Below are 22,510 nucleotides of genomic sequence, written 5' to 3' on the forward strand. Positions count from 1 at the left end.
AGCTGGAACACCACCCACAGGCATGGAGTGTGGCCACCAGGAAGACAGCACATCATCTTCTGGGAGCCCTCCCTCGCATCGTCAGCGTTTGACGGTAAGTTTTTATTTCCAAAATCCATCTTCTCTGTAATATATGTCTATTCATTGCCTTTTATTTCAAAACAGGAATCACAAGATGAAGAGGAGCTCCCAGAAGAAGAAGGAAGGGGTGGACAGACACCTGGAGTGGGCTCACAATTGGTAAGTTTTTTGCATCAAAAGCAGAAACACAACATCACACTACACACAACACATAGAAAACAATGTTCTGCAGACCACACACAGCAAACAAATGCCTACATCCAAAGACATAACATTTTTTGTTTTCTTCTCTAGTCTTCCCAATCTGGTGCTTGGCCAAGAGGTCCTCGCAGTGCCTCCCAGGGTTGTCGGCGACAGCAACGCGGCGGTCACCAGTGTGTAAGTATAAATATTTTTGCTTTGTTTTTTTGCACTTTTTATTTCATTTCTTTTGTGGAGGCTAATTATGTTATTTTTGTCTTTTTCTTTAACAGCCTTCACAGCGTGCTCCCGACTCTGACGGTGAGGATGGAGGGATTGATGTGGACCGCCTCATCGATCTCGTCAGAGAAAGGGAGCCGCTCTGGAATATGGCTGACCGCCGCCACGCTGACCTGATCGTTACCCGACGACTCTGGGAGGAAATCTGTTCGCTCCTTGTGGGCCGCTGGGAGGACCTCGAAGCTCGGGCCCAGATTAAAGAGCGTAAGTATATACAGTACCGGTTGCTTGATGTAAACCAGTGTTTCCCGAACTCCAGTCCTCGTGGTCCCCACGGATCATGTGTTCAGGATTTCTATTTACTATGGAAATCCTGAAAACATGACCCCTGGGGACCATGAGGACTGGAGTTTGGGAAACACTGATGTTGTATACTAACCACTCCTTTCTCGTTTCAGGGAACAGAATTGTGAATCGGTGGCGGTCTGTGAGAGATCGTTTCAAGAAGGTGTTCAATAAAGAGATGCGGGCCCCGAGTAGATCTGGAAGATGCAGGAGCAAGTACAAGTACGCAGAAGCCCTGTCGTTCCTCCGGGAAACAATGGTCACCAGAAGGTAAATATTACACACCACATGTGAAAAAAAATGTTATATGTAAATTTTTTTTTCAGCCAGGGCCATACCATGTCAGTATTTTAATTGTTTTTTTTTCTCTTTATTCCACAGCACGGTGAGCAGCACTCGGGAGCCGGCATGATTGGACCCTTCTGAGGCGATCCCTGAGGAGACCGGCACCGAGGGACACTTCGACCGCCCCGGTACATCTGCACCTTCCCAGCCTTCCCACACATTCGACCCCTCTGTCCCATCCACCAGCACAGGAGCATCGTGGCCGCCTACATTACATGAAGCTGCTGGTGAGGAGATCGCTTTCCCTTTACCCCAACCTTCTGCCCCTGCCACCTATAGTACACCTGCGGGTACTGGGCGGCAGCAGCAGAGGGGTCAGGAAAAGACTTATGCGCCAGAGTTCTTGCATCTGAATGCATCTTTCCAGAACTGTCTAAAAGTCTTGTCAGAGCAAATCTCCGCAGGCTATCAGCAGATCAACTCCAGCATTCTGGAGGTGAAGACACTTCTGCAAACCATGCATTCAGAAGCAAGATCTTCGCCAAACCACACCTTTTTCAGGTCTGTTGTGGAGCGCATGGAAACGCTCTCTCCTGCCCAGCAGATGCATGTAATGCATTCATGCCACGCTGCTCTCCAGCAAGTTACCTCCCAACCTCCTCCTCCCACCACAGTAGTTCCTCCACCTGCACCCCCTCCAGCCACTTTCCATCCTCCCCCTCCTATTACATCTACACCCCCTCCAGCCACTTTCCATCCTCCCCCTCCTATTACATCTACACCCCCTCCAGCCACTTTCCATCCTCCCCCTCCTATTACATACCATCCACCTCCCCAGCACCATCCACCTCCCCAGCACCATCCACCTCCCCAGCACCATCCACCTCCCCAGCACCAGCAACCTCCCCAGTACCAGCAACCTCCCCAGTACCAGCAACCTCCCCAGTACCTGCAAACTCCCCAGTACCAGCAACCTCACCAGTACCAGACATCTCCCCACTTCCAGCAACCTGCCCCATACCAGACATCTCCCCACTTCCAGCAACCTGCCCCGTACCAGACATCTCCCCACTTCCAGCAACCTACCCTGTACCAGACATCTCCCCACTTCCAGCAACCTGCCCCGTACCAAACTCCTTCCCCATACAACTTGCCATCAACATCATCTGCTCCTACAGTCCCTGCCCAACCCTCCACTCCACCACCCACCACCTCTTCTGCTTCCCACATGTCCACCCATTCTGTAGTTTTTTCCACACCTTCACCTCTAACTGTTCCTTCCCCACCACGATCCCAGTCCTCTCTCCACACTCCCAGTGTCGAAGTGTCCCGCAGCCCCTACAGCAGTATTTCCACCACACACTACACAGATTTATAATGTGTGTATTTAAATAAAAATGACCAGTTTTATGGTTTCAGTTTTATAGTTTCAAAGTTTTATTAAACAAGTTTATTAAAATTTTAAAAAAGTTTACTAAAAAAAACATTTTTCAATAAAAGTTAAATTATTTTACACTGGTTGTCTGTCATTTCTTTCTGCGGCGAAAAAGGTTAAATACAGGGTATTTAAAAGGTGAAATGGTATTCAAAACTAGGTATATAACTGTGGGTAAATTTTAGCTTTTTGCCACAGTTGTGTTCCTGGTTGTGTTTGAAGCAAAGTATTTCACCTAAAAAGTTGTGTTTATTGTTGGTGATTTCCTAACAATGTACACAACTTTTGTTAAAAGGTTAAATACTTTGCATAAAACACAACCAGGTACACACCTGTGGCCTAAAGCTAAAAATAGAGACCATGACAAGATAGCCAACTTTGGTTGGCAAAGGTATATACTGTTGGTACAGAAGGTACACAAGTTTGGTTAGGGCACAAATCTTTCACACTCTGTCATCCTGCCAGTGTACTCTGCCTTGAGGTGACATAAAGTATAGTGCAAAATTGTCCCTCATTACTGAAACCGTCACAGAACTTCTAATGGTAATGTCATGGTAATCTTGCAAGGTGGTTTCTTCAGAGGTGTCCTCAATGGAAATGGGTTCCTTGCAGATAACAAAATTGTGGAGTACCACGCACGCTTTGATCACCTCGTCCACAGTTTCTGTCTTGAGGTTGATCGCAGTCAATAGGACCCGCCATTTGGCTGTCAGAATACCAAAGGTACATTCAACCATTCTTCTTGCTCTTGTGAGGCGGTAATTAAAAATGCGTTTTGGTCTTGTCAATCCTCTGCTACAGTATGGTTTCAAAAGGTGTTCTGACAGCTGGAAGGCTTCATCCCCTACACAGACAAATGGCATAGGTGGACCAGATGTTTGCGGCAGCGGTCTAGGTGGTGGGAACTGGAAGGTGTTTCCATACAGTTTACGCCCCATGGCAGACAGTTTGAAAACTTGAGAGTCATTGGAGCGGCCATAGGCCCCAATATCAACCGCAATAAATTTGTATTCCGCGTCAGCGATGGCCATGAGGACAATTGAAAAATATTTCTTGTAATTGAAATATTCCGATCCCGATCCAGCTGGCTTTACAATGCGGATATGTTTCCCGTCCACAGCGCCCAAGCAGTTTGGAAACTGACATATCTGTTGAAACTTGTCAGCAATTTCAATCCACCTCTCTGTTGTGGGCTCTGGTAAAAACTCTTCAGCTAAGGAGTCCCACAGTGCACGGCATGTGTACTTCACAATTCCAGATATGATGGAAATCCCGAGTCTGTACTGGAAATGCAGTGACGAAAGGGATTCTCCAGTTGCAAGAAATCTGTGGGGAATTAAAAAACAATAAATTAGTTTTTAATCACAGCATTACATACCAAAACTGACCTATAACACTTGGAGATACAAATTACCACCAACAAGATTGCAGTGAAAGTGTGCTCTGATGCGATCATATCCAATAAATGTGGCTTACCTTAAAGTCACCATCAGACGCTCTGCGGGTGAAACAGAGAAGCGGCAATAGGTGTCCGCTTTTCTTATGAGGTGTGCAATGCGCTCCACCAAGTAATCAAAATTCTCCATTTTCATCCTAACATATCCAAAAAATTTATCCGGGTTTCGTCGAAGGTCCATGCATAGTGTAGAATAGACCCCACGCGTCATTCTCTTGGCTGTGATGGGGTGGATCCACAAACGTCGTCTACGATGCCTGATGCGCTGCTGTCTCGCTCTCTCCTTCTCCAGAACAATCACCCTCAAACGATTTGCCTCTGCTGTAAAATCCGCCAAATTCTTCAAAATATTTCCAATGACAACATCCATCTTCGCCAGTAACTTGCTCTTCTCTCCAACCTGCACTTTCTCCTCTACAACCTGTCAAAGAAGGGCTGTAGGAACATGCTATATATAGTTTTCCAGTAGCCAATCCCGTTCGGAAGGCCACAAGGGTCAATTTTAAAAACCGGATCCGGCGTAATCCGTCGAAAAACGGATAGAAAAACGGATGAACCGGATGAGACGGATCCGGTTTTGTCTGTCCAGAAAAAGACGGATCCGCCAGAAAACCGGATTCGTCACATCCGGTTTTACGAAACATTTGCCGGATCCGGCGTTCCGGCACGCTGCCGGATCGCGCCTGACGCCGAAAACCTGATGTGTGAAAGTAGCCTTAGCCACTACTATTAACGTTTCTCCATCTCAATAAGCAAAGTCAAATAAACAATTGCATGATTGGCTTTTTTTTTTTTTTTTTTACAAAAGATGCTTCAAAATGTGTATCACTCAGAGAAAGGCTTATCTTTGCTTTCTCTTGATATCCTTTGAAGTCCTCTTTGATCTTCTACCCCCTTACAGGCTCTGGATTCATACAAACACATGCCTTAACAACAAATTTTATTATTAGTTATTAAAATTTAGCCCTAAATTCAGGCACTATATGAAGAATAAACCACAGTAGTGAACAGAATTGGTTGGTAGTATGCATACTAGGAATTCCCTAAAAATTCCTGAATGGACTCTCTACTTACCGTAACCACGGAAGTTGGTGCTCTATACAGTTAGGTCCATATAAATTTGGACAGAGACAACATTTTTCTTATTTTGGTTCTAGACATTACCACAATGAATTTTAAACAAAACAATTCAGATGCAGTTGAAGTTCAAACTTTCAGCTTTCATTTGAGGGTATCCACATTAAAATTGGATGAAGGGTTTAGGAGTTTCAGCTCCTTAACAACGGCCACCCTGTTACCTCCTAAACTCCTAAACCCTTCATCCAATTTTAATGTGGATACCCTCAAATGAAAGCTGAAAGTCTGAACTTCAACTGCATCTGAATTGTTTTGTTTAAAATTCATTGTGGTAATGTCTAGAACCAAAATTAGAAAAATGTTGTCTCTGTCCAAATATATATGGACCTAACTGTAGCTTGCAAAAAAGAAGACTGAGAGGAGACTTAATAGCTGTCTCAAGGACTGTCACATTGTAGAAGGATCATCTTTATTCTCATTTGCATAAGGAAATACTAGATGCAATGGGATGAAACTGACTGGGAGGAAACACAGAATAGATATTAGAAAAAACTTTTTGACAGTAAGGGTGATTAATGAGTGGAACAGGCTGCCATGAGAAGTGGTGAGTTCTCCTTCAATGGAAGTCTTCAAACAGAGACTGGACAGACATCTGTCTGGGATGATTTAGTGAATCCTGCTTTGAGCAGGGGGTTGGACCAGATGACCCAGGAGGTCCCCTCCTACTCTACCATTCTATGATTCAATGATTCTATGGTTATAGTAAAGGGGTGTTTCACATTTATGATATTGATTACCTGCTTTGAACATAGGTCATCAACATCGAATCATTTGTCATTTTGCACCCAACACACCAATAAGTTGTTCTCTGATCCTACATTGACTGGATGCAAACAGTTGCTGAGCTTAGCAGTACAGTTTTGTCAACTGTTTAGCAACTACTGCAGGGTACTACCGATCAGATCCTACTCAGCTCCTTTTAAATAGAAGGTGATCTGAAATATCTGTCAGCAGCCAACAAACATATGGCACAGCTGAACTGTTCAGCTCTGCACCTGTTTACATCTGATTGCTGTAGATTGTAAGGGGTTTTGGGGATTTGGACCTCCCCATCTGATATTGATGACTTATTCAATGCATAGGTCACCAATATCATAATACTTGAAAAATATCATTAAAATACTAGTACTGGTGTTTTAAACAGTGATAGATAATGCTTTCGATGTATCAGTACTAATGATGATACATTCGTAGCCATTTGTAAGGGTCTAAGAAACCATCAGCATGTGCAAGTCAGCAATAAATATCATTACTTTTCCATGCAAAAAAATGAACAGCAAATAAAGACTTAAAAATAGATATTTTATGTTATATATAACTGCTGTGAACATTTAGAAAGGTGGGAAAAAAATGCCAATTCAAGCTTGGAAATCAAGTGCGATTACATTCCAGCATGATCCATGGCTTGTATAGTTGTGCTATTCAGTTGTCTAAATTGTTATAGCTGAATCTTTGCTTTGGCTCATTTTTATTGGCACTCCTCCACTCCTGGACATTGGGCCAAGCACAGACCAGAGTTTGGGATTATGCCAGGCATAATTTGAGTTTTTCACAACATGAAACACAAAAGAAACATCAGCTACACAGTATCTGTGGCCTCGATGTCACAGAGGGAAAATTGTGCCATTCATAGGGGCATTGATGAGTCAGTCACTCAGTCAGTAATATTCTCCAGGGAATTTGTACCCAGCCGCAGGAAGAATATCTATAAAAATGAAATTCTAATCAATTGCAGATGCTGTGTACTGATGCTTTTTTTACAGTTTTGTTCAGCGTGAAGCTATTTTTATGCCACAAAGTATCTAAATGGGAAATATCTCTATCATGGCTTGATATAGGCAATAAAACAAAGACAATTTAGCTAAGAAGACAGATTTTCAAGGCTTTTAAAGTGTATTTTTTATATAAGTAGGCTTTTTCGGTATTTGTATCCATCTTTTCGTTAATTATATTATAGATTTATTATTGAAAGAACTAATAATCTTTAATAATAATCTTTATTTTTATATAGCGCTAACATATTCCGCAGTGCTTTACAGTTTGCACACATCATCATCACTGTCCCCGATGGGGCTCACAATCTAAATTCCCTATCAGTATATTTTTGGAATGTGGGTGGAAACCAGAGTACCAGGAGGAAACACACACAAACACGAGGAGAACATACAAACTCCTTGCAGATGTTGTCCTTGTTGGGATTCGAACCCAGGACTCCAGCGCTGCAAGGTTGCAGTGCTAACCACTGAGCCACCGTGCTGCCCCAACTAAAAAAAATAAAGTAGGTGACTGCTTGCAAAGCATCAATGCATCCTCCTGTGGACCTGCACCCATAATTAAATGTCTACTGCTGTATTAGAGACTAAGCAGGAATATTGGAATTGGAAGTAGGAATAGCCTCCAGACCACTATGTTTTTCTATTATTTCAGTGCTGGAGTGGTGCTACTAATGTATGTTTCCTAACTCTGTCTCCAGTTCTTCCTGGTGCCGCTCCGGTCCCATGTCACTATCTCTTGACCGCAGCTTCTGACTGACTGGAAGTCAGAAGTAATGGCCACAAGCTTTCGATGTAAGCCTATAAGATACTCGTTCTGGCCTTGTTATGGCTCTCGTAGATTTACACTGAGTGGTGACTGGAGAGACCAGGCAGGTCACAAACTGTTGGAGATCGACTGTAGCAGCGCTGACAACAGATGAAGACAGTGGCTGGCGAGTATGAGGTTAGGGGCAGGGAACTTAGATTAGTAGCGCCACTCCAGGGTTGCAATTTATTACTATTACTATTATTATGCATTTATATAGCGCCATTTATTCCATGGCGCTTTACATGTGAAAAGGGGAAGTATAGGCAAGTATAAGAAACATGTGTAAGACAAGGGACACACAAGTACATAAGGAGAGGGGACCCTGCCCGCGAGGGCTCACAGTCTACAGGCAATTAAAGAAATGCTGGAGTGTTGTTTGAAAAATCTATCAATATCATTATTCTATACTTAGCCTTTTTTCTCTGCCTGTCCTGACCTCTATATGACTTCTACATTGCATGAACTCTGTCAACCATGACCCCAGATTTTGAGACGATACTTCTGCTTATTGACTTTGGTACCTTGCTTTCAAAATTTCTGCAACCCATCAGCAGTTGCTACTAAAGACAACAACAGAAATATGACCTGATTCTTGGTATGATAAACTCAAACAACTCACCAAGTCTCAGCGTTCATAAAATTTTATGACTTAGAGTAAATTGAATATATGGAAAAATTAGTCCAGTCATGAGAAGACAGTGGAGCTGATCGGAGAACTGAGGGTGGCTGTAAATGTATTGGGACAGTTAAGGAGAGGAGAAAAAAAAATGTTTTAACTAGAGTTGAGCGACTTTGGTCGGATCGGGTTTCGTGAAACCCGAATGAAACAAAATAAGTTTCAGATGAAACTCGTCCGACTAGAGCAAAACAAAGTCGGAGTTTCGTCCGACTTTTATTTCCCATTGACTTGCATTGGGGTCGGGTTTCGGACGAAACTCCGACTTTGTTTTGCTCTAGTCGGACGAGTTTCATCTGAAACTTATTTTGTTTCATTCGGGTTTCACGAAACCCGATCCGACCAAAGTCGCTCAACTCTAGTTTTAACCCCTCGCTAGCCTGAAATATCCAGCAAATTGGTGGACAGCTGTTATTTTGCCAGAATTTTCATATAAAGAAATCGTGAAAAACTAGTAATGAATTTGATCTGCTCATCTCAAGAAGCTACCTAATAGGTCAATGGGGATCAAAATGCGTATTCATTCTAGAAAATAAAGTATTAATTATGTGAACATACAGAGAGTTGAGAAAGACAAGCAGAAGAGATTAAAAAAGTGAAAAAAGAAGAAAGATTGAAAGAAAGAAAAAGAAAATGAGAGAAATTAAAATAGAAGAGATAGAGGAAAAGTTCATGTTCAATGCCAAATTTGCCTATATTTTCAAATTGGCACAAACCTGGGTCTTCCTAGATAGAGTACCATAGAACTCTTTGGATGCATACAGTAGCTTTAGCAGACTACCAGGCCTAGTATCCACCATTTTTAACCTCAGACTTTTTATTAGAATGAATAAAACAAACCATTGGAAAGAAACTTTCAATACAACAATAGATAGTGTTTAGCAATGTCTATGGAATGTACGTCTGTGTTTACTGCTTCTAACCCAATGACCTCCTTCACTGTTAACCAAGCACAAAATCCTTGAAAAATCACAAACCTGGAAAGAAGCCTTACATACTCTGCTCCTCTTTCAACTTCCCTTCAAACTTCAAATTCTTCTCCAGCATCATTTGAGAATTCAGAAGTACAAAATGCATGCTTTAGAGATTGCTATGTAATTATGCACGTATCATCACCACCTACGCTGCACTTCAGATCATTTCAGGTAAACCATCGCTAAGCATTAACAATGATGCCAAGCAAAAGGAAAAAAAAACTGTGAGCTCTATTCATACGTCTATAAATGCACATTTTAAACTGAAAACCTATCATCAGTGCATTTTTCATAAAAAGGTAATAATTAATGTCTATTTTCTTTTCACTACATGTCATCTGACCTATAATAAAAAACATATCTTATTCAGGTTTATTGTTTCCGCCTGAAAGGCTTGGAGTGATAAGAGTTTCAGAGGAATTTAAATTGTCATTTTTTAGGTTAAACATATTCCCATCACTGTGATTTTTTAAAGTCACTTCTTGGTCTTGGTGTCAAGTGGAAAAATAGAAGTGACGGGAACAGAAGTGACGGGATACAACCTGCTGTATGTGCCAATCAGTCATAGGGGCGGGGTTATACTTGAATTTAGAGGACTACATGGCAGTTAGTTTACTTGTCATTTAATTATAATTTCCTGTTGATAAAACGTCTCTTGAAGTCCCAATGAAATACAATTCTGGAGCATCTTTTCTTAAGGGCCTGTCACTGTTTTTTGTGACGTTATAGCGATATTGCTAGCGATATAGCTATGTCTGATACTTACCTCTGACCGGCCCCCCGCTGGTTATCGTTGATCACGCGAGAACATCCTGGACCGTTTCTCGTCGTCAGCTTCCTGCTGGGGCTTTCTGCTGTGAAGACGAGTGATGCGTGGACGCGGGCGGGAGGACGTCAGGATCGCCTCATCTGACAGGTAAGTGGCGACCCCCGACCCCTGCGATGTCGCTGGTGAGATCTGCCTGTGTGGCAGCTCACTAGCGACCACTTAGCGATGCACCAGCGATCCTGACCGCGTCATATCGCTGGTCGTGATAGCTGGTGCATCGCTAAGTGTGACAGTACCTTTAGACCTCTGTATTGTGCTTTTCCTCTATCATTCTTCCTGAAAGATTTTGAATAAATCTGAAACTTCATTATCATTGTCTTAATTGATGGGATGGGTCTCTATACAGTCTAGAACAATTAGCACTTTTTGTATAGTGTAAAAACATCTCTCATGGGTGAGATCCAGTTGTCATTTTGGCTGGGTGTAATACAAGTTTCTATGAAAAGATGATCAAGCATTGATATTATATGAAGAGTATAAGTCTTTACTAAATTAGAAATGTCAAGAAAATTGATGGGTTCTCTTTCAATATTTCCAAAAATGTTTAAAACCATTTAAGTTCCGTACGGAAAGAGTTAACAAAACTCATTAAAATGCTTTCTACCTTCAAAAGTCTGTGTTTAGCGATCAATTCTAATCTTCTCATGCTGAATGTGGGCTGTTAAAGTACGGTTTCTAAATTTGTGCCAAAATGACGGTATAGATTTATGCCAAAATAGGAAATTAAAATTTTAATTTCACTGGTCCACCTTGGAAATAATTAATAGACTACCATATGGATGTTCTGCATTTTATACACATTTTCATGTAAAGTGCATTAGAGCTAATTTACCCTATTTGTAATTAACTTACTGCTAACCGGTCTGCTGCACTTGCTTTAGTATAATCTAACCATGACGAAATGTAGTGAGTGCGAGACAATGTATAAATCAGGCACTGACAATGCACCGATGGTAATATTTATCATAATAGAATTAGCGTATCCCTAAAATTGGATTGGTCAGATTAATAAAATGGCTTATGCAAGGGCAGAATTTTACAGTCCCAGGTCTATACTCTTAGTAACAAAGAATAATCCTAATTTTTTTTTCTGGGAACCCTGTTCTACTCATTCTCGTTATTACTTTGGTTGCATATCTTTAAGCCTGATTAATAAATATGGATATACCCTTGACATGGAAAAAAAAATATTTTTACATGTTAGTCGCTAATTTTAGTTACGGTAATAACATTGCACTAAGTTTCACTCTGCAATTTAAGCTCCTCCATTTGTTTTCAAACTCCTTGATATGTAGCTTGGAGTCAAGTGTCAGATTTTTTTTACTTGTTAGAGTGTGTCAGTAATGTAGACTGAATGTAAGGTCTATGGGGAATAAAGTGCTAGTGTCTTCCTTAGCTCATATATTAAAAGGGTTGCCAGGTCTAAAGCTAAAAGTCTGCAGTCGCTTTACGAGACTGCAGACTTGTGAATCTTCATATTCTGCACAGTGCTGCTGTGAGAATTTTCCAGTGTAGGGAGCGGGCGGTCATGTGACTGCAAATATGTGATAGGCATATGCTCGGCCACATTCTGTTACTTCCTTTTCATTGGCTCCTGCAGTATATAACCACACCCCTTCTCCTCTCTAATTGGCTGGACCACTGTTTTACACCCCTGATGATCTCACTCCCTGATGAAGGTTACCACCAAAACGCGTGTCGGAGTGGATGCCACTCAGCAGAGGGAAGCTTTGGTTACTTTTACCTTCTGCAGTAAGTAAGGCATATATCATAAAGTGCAAACATGCCATCTGCAAGAAAGAGCACTTTTCTTTTGTAGGGCACTGTTGCACTTTATGATATATAATCAATGTGGTCATTTCCCGAGGAAGAAGTGCTTGACACTTTGAAACACGTAGAATATAATAAAAACCACATGTTTTAATAAATCGCTGAGAATTGACATCTTCTATGCACATCAGCATGGGAGATATCCACAAATTATTCCTAACTTTATGATATTTGAGTAGCCCATGTTATTCTTATTAAAGGCACACTAAACAAAGCACCTGTCAAACTAATACTGTACATCTGTTCAGGTAGGGATACAAACCTGATCTCTACCCTAGGTGATAGAAAGCATAGCCATTTTTATACTGTTGGCCATAGAGGAGCTGTTCCTTGCAGCTTGCATTGCTAACTTAGGGTTCATGCGCTTAGTTCCTTATTCTAGGGCCGCATTGTGCATTTTGTGTGTATGAGCAGATATTTTCCCCTTGAATCATTGCTGCTATGGAAGAAAAGTTCCACTCTAGAGATGAGCGGATCTTTTAAAATTCTAATTTGCCGATTTAGCCAAATTTTTCTAAAAAATTGATTTGTGGTGAGTAAATTAGCAAGAATCTTAATATTAATACTGAAAAGCTGAAACTTGCTCAGAAAATACACTCAAGGGAGAGGAGAAAGTATGAGGACTCCGGTAGAGAGAGACTTACCCTGTGACTTTGATATGGAGATAGGCTCCCCTTGGAATTGTTGATATGTGATGCATCAGGTACTCGCCACCACTAGTTTATAATCCACTAGAACTAAGGGGTAAAATGTCCTCTCCCTCTCTGAAGAGACAGTTCCCGAATCCACTAGATATCACAATGGCTGGGCATTATGTAGAGGCCCATGCGACAATGTAAAATGATGTTAGCCTTGCCTCTGATGCTACAGCAGTTAAGGAAAATGTGCTGGTAAGCAAGTTATTTTTTTAAGGAGCCTCATCAACTTTCAAAATGTTCAAATTCGCGTCAAATCGCGCTATCTCCAACTCCACACCTACACATGCCTCTACATATACAAAGTCTGATGGGACATTATGTTTCTTTTTTTTCTGGATTTGCATGAAATTCATATAAAATGTAGCTGTAAAAAGTCACATGCTGGACCCTAAGTTTACTTTTACTTTGAAGCTAGATAAAACATCCAAAAAACTCCTTAATTACTTTTATAGAGAATGTACTTTGAAGGGAGCCATACAAACCTGCTTTGAAATCTAGCAAGAGTTGCAACTGTCTTCAAGCATCAATACCAAAATCAAGACCAATACCAGAAAATCAGATTTGGAGAAACATGTTCTGCATTTGTCAGGGTGAGGAAAAGGCAGAAAACACTCTGTAATTCGAGGCCCTGCATACTATTGGAGTCATGCTTGCAAACAGACCCAAATTTATTAGAATTGTCAAAATTTTGGGGGGAAAAAAATTCCTGGCAAAATCATATAAAATAGGGCAAAGGTTATGTTAACCTTGTCCAAAAAATGAATGGTCCAGTCCACTTTGGGGTGATCTAAGGCAACACTGTGGGTGGGAAATTAAGAATAGTTAAATTATATCTATTAATTAACATATCTCTAGGCATTGCAAAGTTATACATTTTTGCTTTTTACCTCGATATCTTACTTGCTTTCTCTCCCAAGCCATGCTGTTCTCAACTGCTGCTCTGCATGATCCATTTACAATGCAAGAACAAACAGACCATGTATAGAAATTTCCCTTTTTGAGGGTCTTTAATTCATACGCCTGTATTTGAGAATTATTGTACTCAGTTTCAGGCTCGGACTGGCCCACAGGGTAACAGGGGAATCCCCCGGTTGGCCCCTGTGCAGATCTGGACCCCCAACCCCACTCTATGGGCAGTACTTGGCATAATTAACTTGATTCACTCTATACAAAAAAAGCAGCATCTCATCATTCATTTACCAAACTATCCAGTTTATTATTATATAGAAATATAGCTAAATTTGTGAACGAGGTTAGTGTAATATTTGTATGCAGGTGAAAAGTGGGCCCCACAATGTCAATGTTACTGGTGGGCCCTTGGCACTACAGTCCGACACTGCTCGGTTTAAATGTGGTAGATGGTTCTTGATGAGCAGCAGTTAAAAGAAGCTTCATAAAGGATCTAAACTAGGCTTTCTATACAGCAAAGCAGAAGGGACAGAAGGATGAAAAGTAAGGTAATTAAGCATTTTACAAAAATTCGCAAGTTTGCAAAAAGATTAGATATTTTTTACACGTACACATCGCTATATTGGCAGCACCAATGTTGGTAACTCGGTGCATTATACCTTGACCCAAACACCTAAGGTTTTGTTTGCATTCAGCACCATTATTATCACATACATATAAATGGTATTACTGATTTTCACCACCTGCACTGTCTCCGCATTAGCTTCCCTAGCGAGTAGAACATGGATTATTAAGTACTATTCCACAAGAGTCATATTCTGTAAATGAATTATGAATCTTAATAAATCCCAGATACATAGCCGCATAAATAAAATAATCTGTTTCCAAAAAAAATGTATTTTCCTTGCTGTAATGTTATAGAGTAGGAAAATCAGTATGTGGCTTGATAAATGGACCAGGGAAGGAAATAAATGATTATGTCTATCGTTTTAACTTATTTATTTGGCAAAACAAAATGTCCCCTACGATATCTGTATTTAATAACTGAGCGCGTCTTTACTTTTCCGTTACCAGTAAATCTCCCCTGTGCATGATCCCCTCAAATGAAGCATACATTGGCATATAATTGAAAGTTTGATTTATACTCTGTTTGCAGACACATATCACCTTTAGGATGACAAATGGACTATTAACAATTTAAAACTTGACATTTGTCATCATTCCAGCCCATTCTCATTTCTCTCCAATATAAAGGAGCTATTATAAGAGAGACAGAGGAGCCAGCCAGAGAAGGTCAGACAAGTTACAGCATGCCAGGCAATGTATTTATTGGAGAAAAGATTTTCACATGAAAATATATAATAAACAGTGCAAAAGGTTTTACTGGCTGCACTAAATAAAATAAATCAGGAGAGATCTGAAATAGGATGCGAAGACAAAGTTTGTGAAGCGAAGCATCAGAGTCATTTTTCACTATGGTCAAGATATAGAGATGCAAAAGGCATATACAATATTCCTGCTGATGTTTGTACGTACACTCTGAGAAGCTTCATACAGGCTAAAGAGCCAAGCGCTCTATCAATCCGCAATCCTGCTGGTGCTAGGCTGATACAGGACCAAAGAAAAATAGAGCTTCTTACAAAAATTAACAACAAACATATGAAAACAAGTGCACACAAAGGTCTCTTAAAAACGAAGAGATGTAAAGAGATGTAAGTAACATGCCCCCTGACAAAACCTCTGGGCGAAACGTGCGTTAGGGCAGGTGGACCAGGACGCATGTAACAGACCCCCTTTTCACTGACATACCATCTTTTGTGTAAGTACTTATCTTATGCATTTTTTCACTAAACTATTTAGTACCAGTCATGACACTTGTTAGTTGACTTGAATTATTATGTAGATGGGTTCTTTGCCCTATTTGGAATATGTCGTGTTACTTTACATCTCTTATTTTGTACATGTTACTGGTGCCACTTCTAGGAACATTCTGCTTTGGTATATGTATATCTTTTGTATTTAAATCTTTTTTAAGTATATTTCATATATTGTTAGCTTTTATGAGACCTTTGTGTGTACTCGTTTTCATATGTTGGTTGGTAGATTAGTTTTAGAGTGTGTCTCTCTGATATTTTCCTCTTGTTTGCTCAGTCTTTTGTGTTGGTATTCATTCTTAATAAATTTGCTAATTATGCTACTTTTTTATATCTTAAAGGGATTGTCCGGACTTAGGATACAAGTCTGCAGTCACTCTATGTGACTGCAGACTTGCGAATACTCACATCATGCTCACTTCTGCTGGCTGCTCTCATATCAATCTCTTCCCCCATCAATTGAATATCTGTATTATTCCGGTAAACTAGAGATATGTCTACCCTTCAGATATATCTCAAGTTTACCGGATGTCTATACGCAGTTCAGGAAAGCTATGGAGGCGCAAAGCAGAGCATGGCCAACAATGTAGATGCCAGAAAAGGTGAAGCAATGTGTCACTTATTGGGCTTGAAGTTGAAACCCTCTCAGCGCTGAGATCTCATCTCCCGAGATCTTGGGATCTCCCCCAGCAGCCATTTTCCCGAATTCCACCGCATTGGAAACCATGAAACTGCAGGGGCTCTGGCTTTTCACAAAATGTCGGCAGATCCTCCACAGCATCGGACACCCGCAGCGGTGCTCTTCACATCCAAAAACCCCCTCATGTCAGCCTGTGGCCTACAGCAACACTCCACTCTTGCCTCCTCAAGCAGCGACCCTGGGACCCCGCTTCACCACAGCCACCACCCACGGTAAGCAATAAGACACATGGATTATAAGAAGCACCATTTTATTAAAAAAAAATAGTTTTCCTATTTTTCACCTCAAAATTTGGGGTGCGTTTTTTAATTTGGAACGTCTTATAATCCACAAAATACGGTATATGACTTCAATCCTGTAGTTTCACCAATTTTCCCCTATGTAGGTACTATTCTTGATTAGCAATTGATTCTCATCTGGTGGGAAGTGACAAGTAACTACCACAAAGCACAATACAGAAAGGGAGTTTTGCTTTTGATTCCTTAGTCAGCACACTGCAGTACATTGCAGATGTAAGCCCTGCTTTGGTGGGAGTCCAAAGTCTATTTAGAAAGCTCAGCATCGTCTTCCTGTGTCTCTCTCTCCGAAATCTCTCACTGTAATCTCCTGTATTTTTCTATAGAGTATAATGCAATGTGTAACCTAACTTGCAGATAAAAATGGATGTAAACCTGGGCTGCCAAGTATCCAATGTACAATAGGAAACCAGATGCTGTATGGATGCAGTTTTATTTTGTCAACAAGTTTTGAGGCAGTCACACCTCTTCATTAGGACAAATTACAATGATCGTCTATCATTGTGGTTTGTCCTGATGAAGAGATATGATTACGTCAAAATGTGTTGAGAAATAAAACTGCATCCATACAGCATCTGGTTTCCGATTGTATACTGGATCCTTAGCAGTGCAGGTTTACATGCATTTTTATCACCAAGTTGACTTACTATCTGTTTGAAACTTCAAGCAATGGGGTCCTCTCTTGGGGAAATTGTAGTAATGTGTTCCCAAATAGTGTCTTGGATCAAAGCAATAGAGAGGGACGATATGATCTGCATTTCAGTGAACTCATAGCAACACCATTGCTCATTTTGCCTTTCTACCCAATAATTATTTTCTTTTCTCTGCTCTAGGTAGAAACAGGAAGTCTCTTGTCCCTGCATTATTCATTCCCCTCTTCATCTTCTGACACAGTTGCTCCCTCCTTCCTTGTGCCAGTGACTCTTGCAGTGACTTATAACTCATGATGATGAGTTGCTATTAGCTCACAGAAATGCAGATCATATCATTCCTCTCTATTGCTTTGATCCAAGACACTACGTGGGAACACATAGCTACAAGACTCGACCCATCACTTGAAGTTTGTGTTAGAAAGTTTGCAGGACGAGATAAACACACTCAAGAAGAAGGGAAGCAATCTGCTAGTCAGAAGAGGTCAACCTGAAAATGTCATTGATGATCTGATAAAGCAGATGGGTGTGGTGTCAGGCGTGGCTCTACAAGAAGAGGCAATAAAGATCTGGATGTCGAGAAATCTGTAAAACAAGTTGGCATCCATCATTGTGTCAGATTTCATACAATTTGGGGTTCCATGTTGTATCATCAGGAAGATCTACTCTTCTGATATATCTCTAATTTACCGGATGTATATATGCAGTTCAGGAAACCTGTAGAGGCGCAAAATAAAGTACGGCCAACATTATAGATGGCAGAGAAGTTGAAGTCTTGACCTGGAGGATGGCTCTATCCCAATAGTGGATGATTTTGAGCAGCAAGAACCTTTAACAGATCCAAGAACAGCAATCCCTTGCAGCGGTGGTTAGGGTCAAGCTTTCCAGAGACTGCAGCATTACTTCTGGGATTCGAATCTGGTTGCCTCTTATAAAATCACTCATAATGGCCTCATAGGAATGGATTACTCAACAGAATTTGTTCCATGGCTTGCGCTCGGCTGTACCTCCCCCAATATATATCTGAGCAGATCAGCAAACTGCAGATCAGAGTACAAATTGGGTAATTTTTGAGCTTTTATGGAGAGATCACTTTTGATTTGTGGCTCCTTACTATCTGTTTGGTAGATCTGCAACAGCCATCTTTGCTTAAAAGCCAACAAATTGATTGTGACTTTCACAACCTCCCCAGGTGAGCAGATGCCATTTTTCTCTTTCCTTTGTAATCAGGATAAGACCCAATTGTGCTTATTGCCATTCCAGTTTTTATCTACACACAATGTGTAACTTAACATCTCTCTGTGCTGGCAGTCTGTTTTGTCTTGTGTGAGACAGAGTTGAGAAGCAAATTTTTATATTTTTATATTTGCTTGTACCATTGAATTGAATAAAGTTTATCGAAAGCCACAATTAAGGTGCGTTTATGTACAGCTGCTTTGAAGAAACAAAAAAATGTATTTTTAGAGGTATTACTTGTGTTTTTTAGTAACAAAAATCTTGTGGCCAGATGTTTGTTTCTAGTCACTAGAAAAATATCAAGTGCAATACATAAGCAGTTTTGGGCCATTATTTTCTCCATTGTTGTGTCTTTTTTATTTTAAACTGCAGCATGCTCTACGTATGACACTTTTTAGGTAGTTTGTCCATTTTTTTGCCCAATGATCTCAATTGTGTTTTTTTAACCTTTTAAAAATTGCATGTAACAATGTTTGTTTAGCTTTTGGTGGCATATTTGTCATTCCTACTCTTAATTCTACAATGATTTTAGAAATCACATGTTCCACGAGACAGGCAAAATTATTAACTATAATCTCGAAAAGAGTTATGGTGTCCATGTCCTTAAAGCTCCACTGATCACTCAATCTACAGAGTGGTAGAGTTTGTCTTATGCATCAGCATGTGCAAAGTGGTGTATGAACTCTAAATGGAACCTTTCATCAGATTTTTGCCAAATAATCTGAGAGCATAATGTTGTGACAGAGTCCCTGATGTCAACAATGTATCACTTTTTATTTTATAAATATATCAATAAAACATGATTTTTTAAACAAACCTTTTTGCTGTACGGTTATTTGGTAGTGCGCTGGACACCTTTGTATGTCTATGTTCACACATGCGGTTTTGTATATTAACTCTAAGCATGTGGTGATAGAGTGCTATACTACCTGAAACCCAACATGGCACACAGCTACCTAAGCCAGGGTTTATAGGCCTTCAGATTATGACATCAGAGAAGCTTTCAGGTTGCCTTAGCCATACAGTAAGGAAGTAAAGCCTGGCACTTGAGTCAGGACAGATGAGTTACATTTTGGCAGTGGCTCTCTCATAATGTAAGTCACTGTATGGTGGGTCAGAAGACAGCTATCTAACATATATGGTCAGTTTAAAAGATAATTGCTTCCCTGAGACTCATTGGATGATATTTCCATTACCAGTAATTTGCTGAAATCTAATGTCATCAGCTGTAATCACTGTTGAAACCATGGGTGGCAACTGCAGAACACATGAAGTATTACATCGGGTCAGTTCACATGAAAATTTACATAAATGATTGTGCTGAGCCCTCCAGAAATAAAGAACTCTTTGCATTAGCTCTTTTCTTTTTCTTACAGCAGGGGAACCCAACTCTTTAAGGGGTACTTCACACTAAGCAAGATCGCTGAAGCGTCAATGATTTTGTGACGCAACAGCGATCTCGCCAGCGATCTTGTTACATGTGACACTTAGCAGCGACCAGGCCCCCCGCTGCGATGTCGCTGATCGTGCTCGAATATCCAGGGCCATTTTTTGATCGCTGGTGTCCCGCTGGCCAGCATGCATCGCTGTGTTTGACACCGACGAGCGACCTCGTTAGCGACTCAGAAATCATGGACGGACGCAGGCGGGAGTCTTCAGAACTGCTGCTATGTGACAAGGTCCCAGCGACAGCCGAGATCGTTGCTGCGTCATTGGGTAAATCAGACTGTTTGGCAGCTTACTAGCAATCATGTAGCGACACACCAGCGATCCTTACCAGGTCGTATCGTTGTCGAGATCAATGGTGATTCGCTTAGTGTAACGGTACCCTAAGTCCTTATGTCTCTTATGCATTTTCCTTACGGTTTCTTAGAAATCTGTTTGTTGCAATATTACTGTGGATACACAACAGAAATAGGAGAAGTCGACGTAGCTAATTCCTCCTGAGGTTTTTTACCTCGTAAAACAACATTTCTATCCTAATTGAACCAATATCATTTGTGGATATCATTTAGTGAATCAATACAATACATTACTATATAAATTCCATAGAGTGTACTACACAAGTGCTCTACTATAAAATTCATCCATGATTCAGCAAAAAGCTATTACCAACTACAAGAATCGTGTTTCAGGTACATTAAGAATAAACTTTGTGAAATGAATAACTAGAAGATGTGGTTTATAGGTGAAAAAGTTTGCTAAAAAAAATGAACTCAAAGCTAAATCTTAAATAATGTATCCAGGATGCAAACTAGAGGTGAGTGGATCTTTTGAAATTGGAATTTGTCGACTTCACAAATTAAACAAAAAAAAAGAAAAAAGATTGTTTGTAAATAAGTTTGTGAACCTCAATATTGGAAAGCATGCAATTGCTTGAAAAATACAAGTGGAGAAGAAGAGAAAGAGAACCCTTAAAAAAGCTTACATTCAATAGAAGACAGAGTAAGAGAGAGAGAGAAAGGACCCTGCAGGTCATAAAAAGTTACACTCTATGAGATAGAGAGAAAGAGAGAGAGGACCCTGATCATCAAAAGTGCTTACACTGTACAGGAGAGAGAGAGAGTCAAAAAGAGAAAAAGAAAAAGGACTCAGATGACCATAAGAGCTTATACTCAACAGAAGAGAGTTCCTGGCTAACCATAAAAACCTACACTCTACAGGAGAAAGAGAGAGGACCTCACTAACCATAAGAGCTTATACTCAACAGAACACAGAGAGAGTTCCCGGCTAACCATAAAAATCTACACTCTACAGGAGAAAGAAAGAGGACCTCACTAACCATAAGAGCTTATACTCAACAGAACAGAGAGTGAGAGTTTCTGGCTAAGCATAAAAACTTACACTCTACAGGAGAAAGTTAAAAAAAGAGGAGCCTGATAACTATAAGAGGTAACTCTTTACAGGAGAGAGAGGACCCCACTGGCCATAATAACTTACACTCTACAGGAGAGAGAGAGGACCCCACTGACCATAAGAGTTCACACTCTACAGGAAAGTGACAGGACTCCACTGACCATGACAGAGTTATCCTTAGGGTACCATTACACCTAGCGATGCACCAGCGATCCCGACCAGCGATATGACGCGGTCAGGATCACTGGTGCATCGCTAGGTGGTCGCTAGTGAGCTGCCACACAGGCAGATCTCACCAGCGACATTGCTGGGGACGGGGATCGCTACTTACCTGTCAGACGCGACGATCCTGCGTCCTCCCGCCCGGCTCCACGCGTCGCTCGTCGGCGCCACAGGAAGCCCAGCAGGAAGTGGCCGGAGCTTCTCGCGTGATCAGCGATAACCAGCGGGGGAGCCGGTCGGAGGTAAGTATCACATGCAGCGATATCGCTAGCAATATCACAAAATCGGTGACTTTACAGCGATATTGCTAGCGATATCGCAGTGTGTAACGGGGGCTTTAGACTCTGGAGATAGAAAACAACTCTGTGATACAAACTGCGATCCACTAGAAACTGCTGATCTGTGATGGCCCTGGTACTGACCTTGGCTGTGAAAGTTATAATAATCCACTAAATGTCACAGCTGCAAGGCATTATGTGGAAGCCCATGCGACAGTGTAAAATGATCTTGTGAACAAAAATGGAGGGCACCACTGGAAAGAGGGGTTCACCAGAGACTAGTCAAAAATATGTGACAGAAAAAAGAACAAAGCGACCAGCCTATGAATAGGGAACACCACATGTATGAGTAAAAAATGTATGAAGTTTATTGAATACATCCAACACAGACATGGAATAACACAGACTCCATAAAAACATGTGGAAAAGTGGTAAGTCAAATCATGAAATAATGATATGATAAACCTCCCACATCAACAGACCCCACAGACAATGTATGAGTGAGCACTATAAAGTGTCTAATGAGGAACAGTCTCTAAAACAAACAAATGAAAAAAGGCATTAAACATGAAAAATCAAAATGCCTGACTGGTTTGGAAAGAGAACTATTCACAGCACCATGAATATATTAAGCACATATGAAACCCCTGAACTGGCATCTATGTACTCACTGATGTAGTTAATGAGCGCACACTCGTGTGGACTGCATATAACAAAAAAAAAAAAAAAAAAAGTTGAGC

General features: G+C 40.8%; 1 protein-coding gene and 1 pseudogene across 2 annotated transcripts in view; one reads left to right on the forward strand and one right to left on the reverse strand.

Annotated features, from left to right (window-relative positions):
- Positions 1-22,510, reverse strand: part of DPYD (dihydropyrimidine dehydrogenase) — a 1,593,199-nt gene that overhangs the window by 948,309 nt on the left and 622,380 nt on the right. The window lies entirely within an intron of this gene.
- On the forward strand, positions 17,474-18,331 carry LOC141086021 (cryptochrome DASH-like; annotated as a pseudogene).

Source organism: Dendrobates tinctorius, unplaced genomic scaffold (assembly GCF_039654945.1).
Source record: "Dendrobates tinctorius isolate UK_male_01 unplaced genomic scaffold, ASM3965494v1 ptg000029l, whole genome shotgun sequence".
Lineage (NCBI taxonomy): Eukaryota > Metazoa > Chordata > Amphibia > Anura > Dendrobatidae > Dendrobates > Dendrobates tinctorius.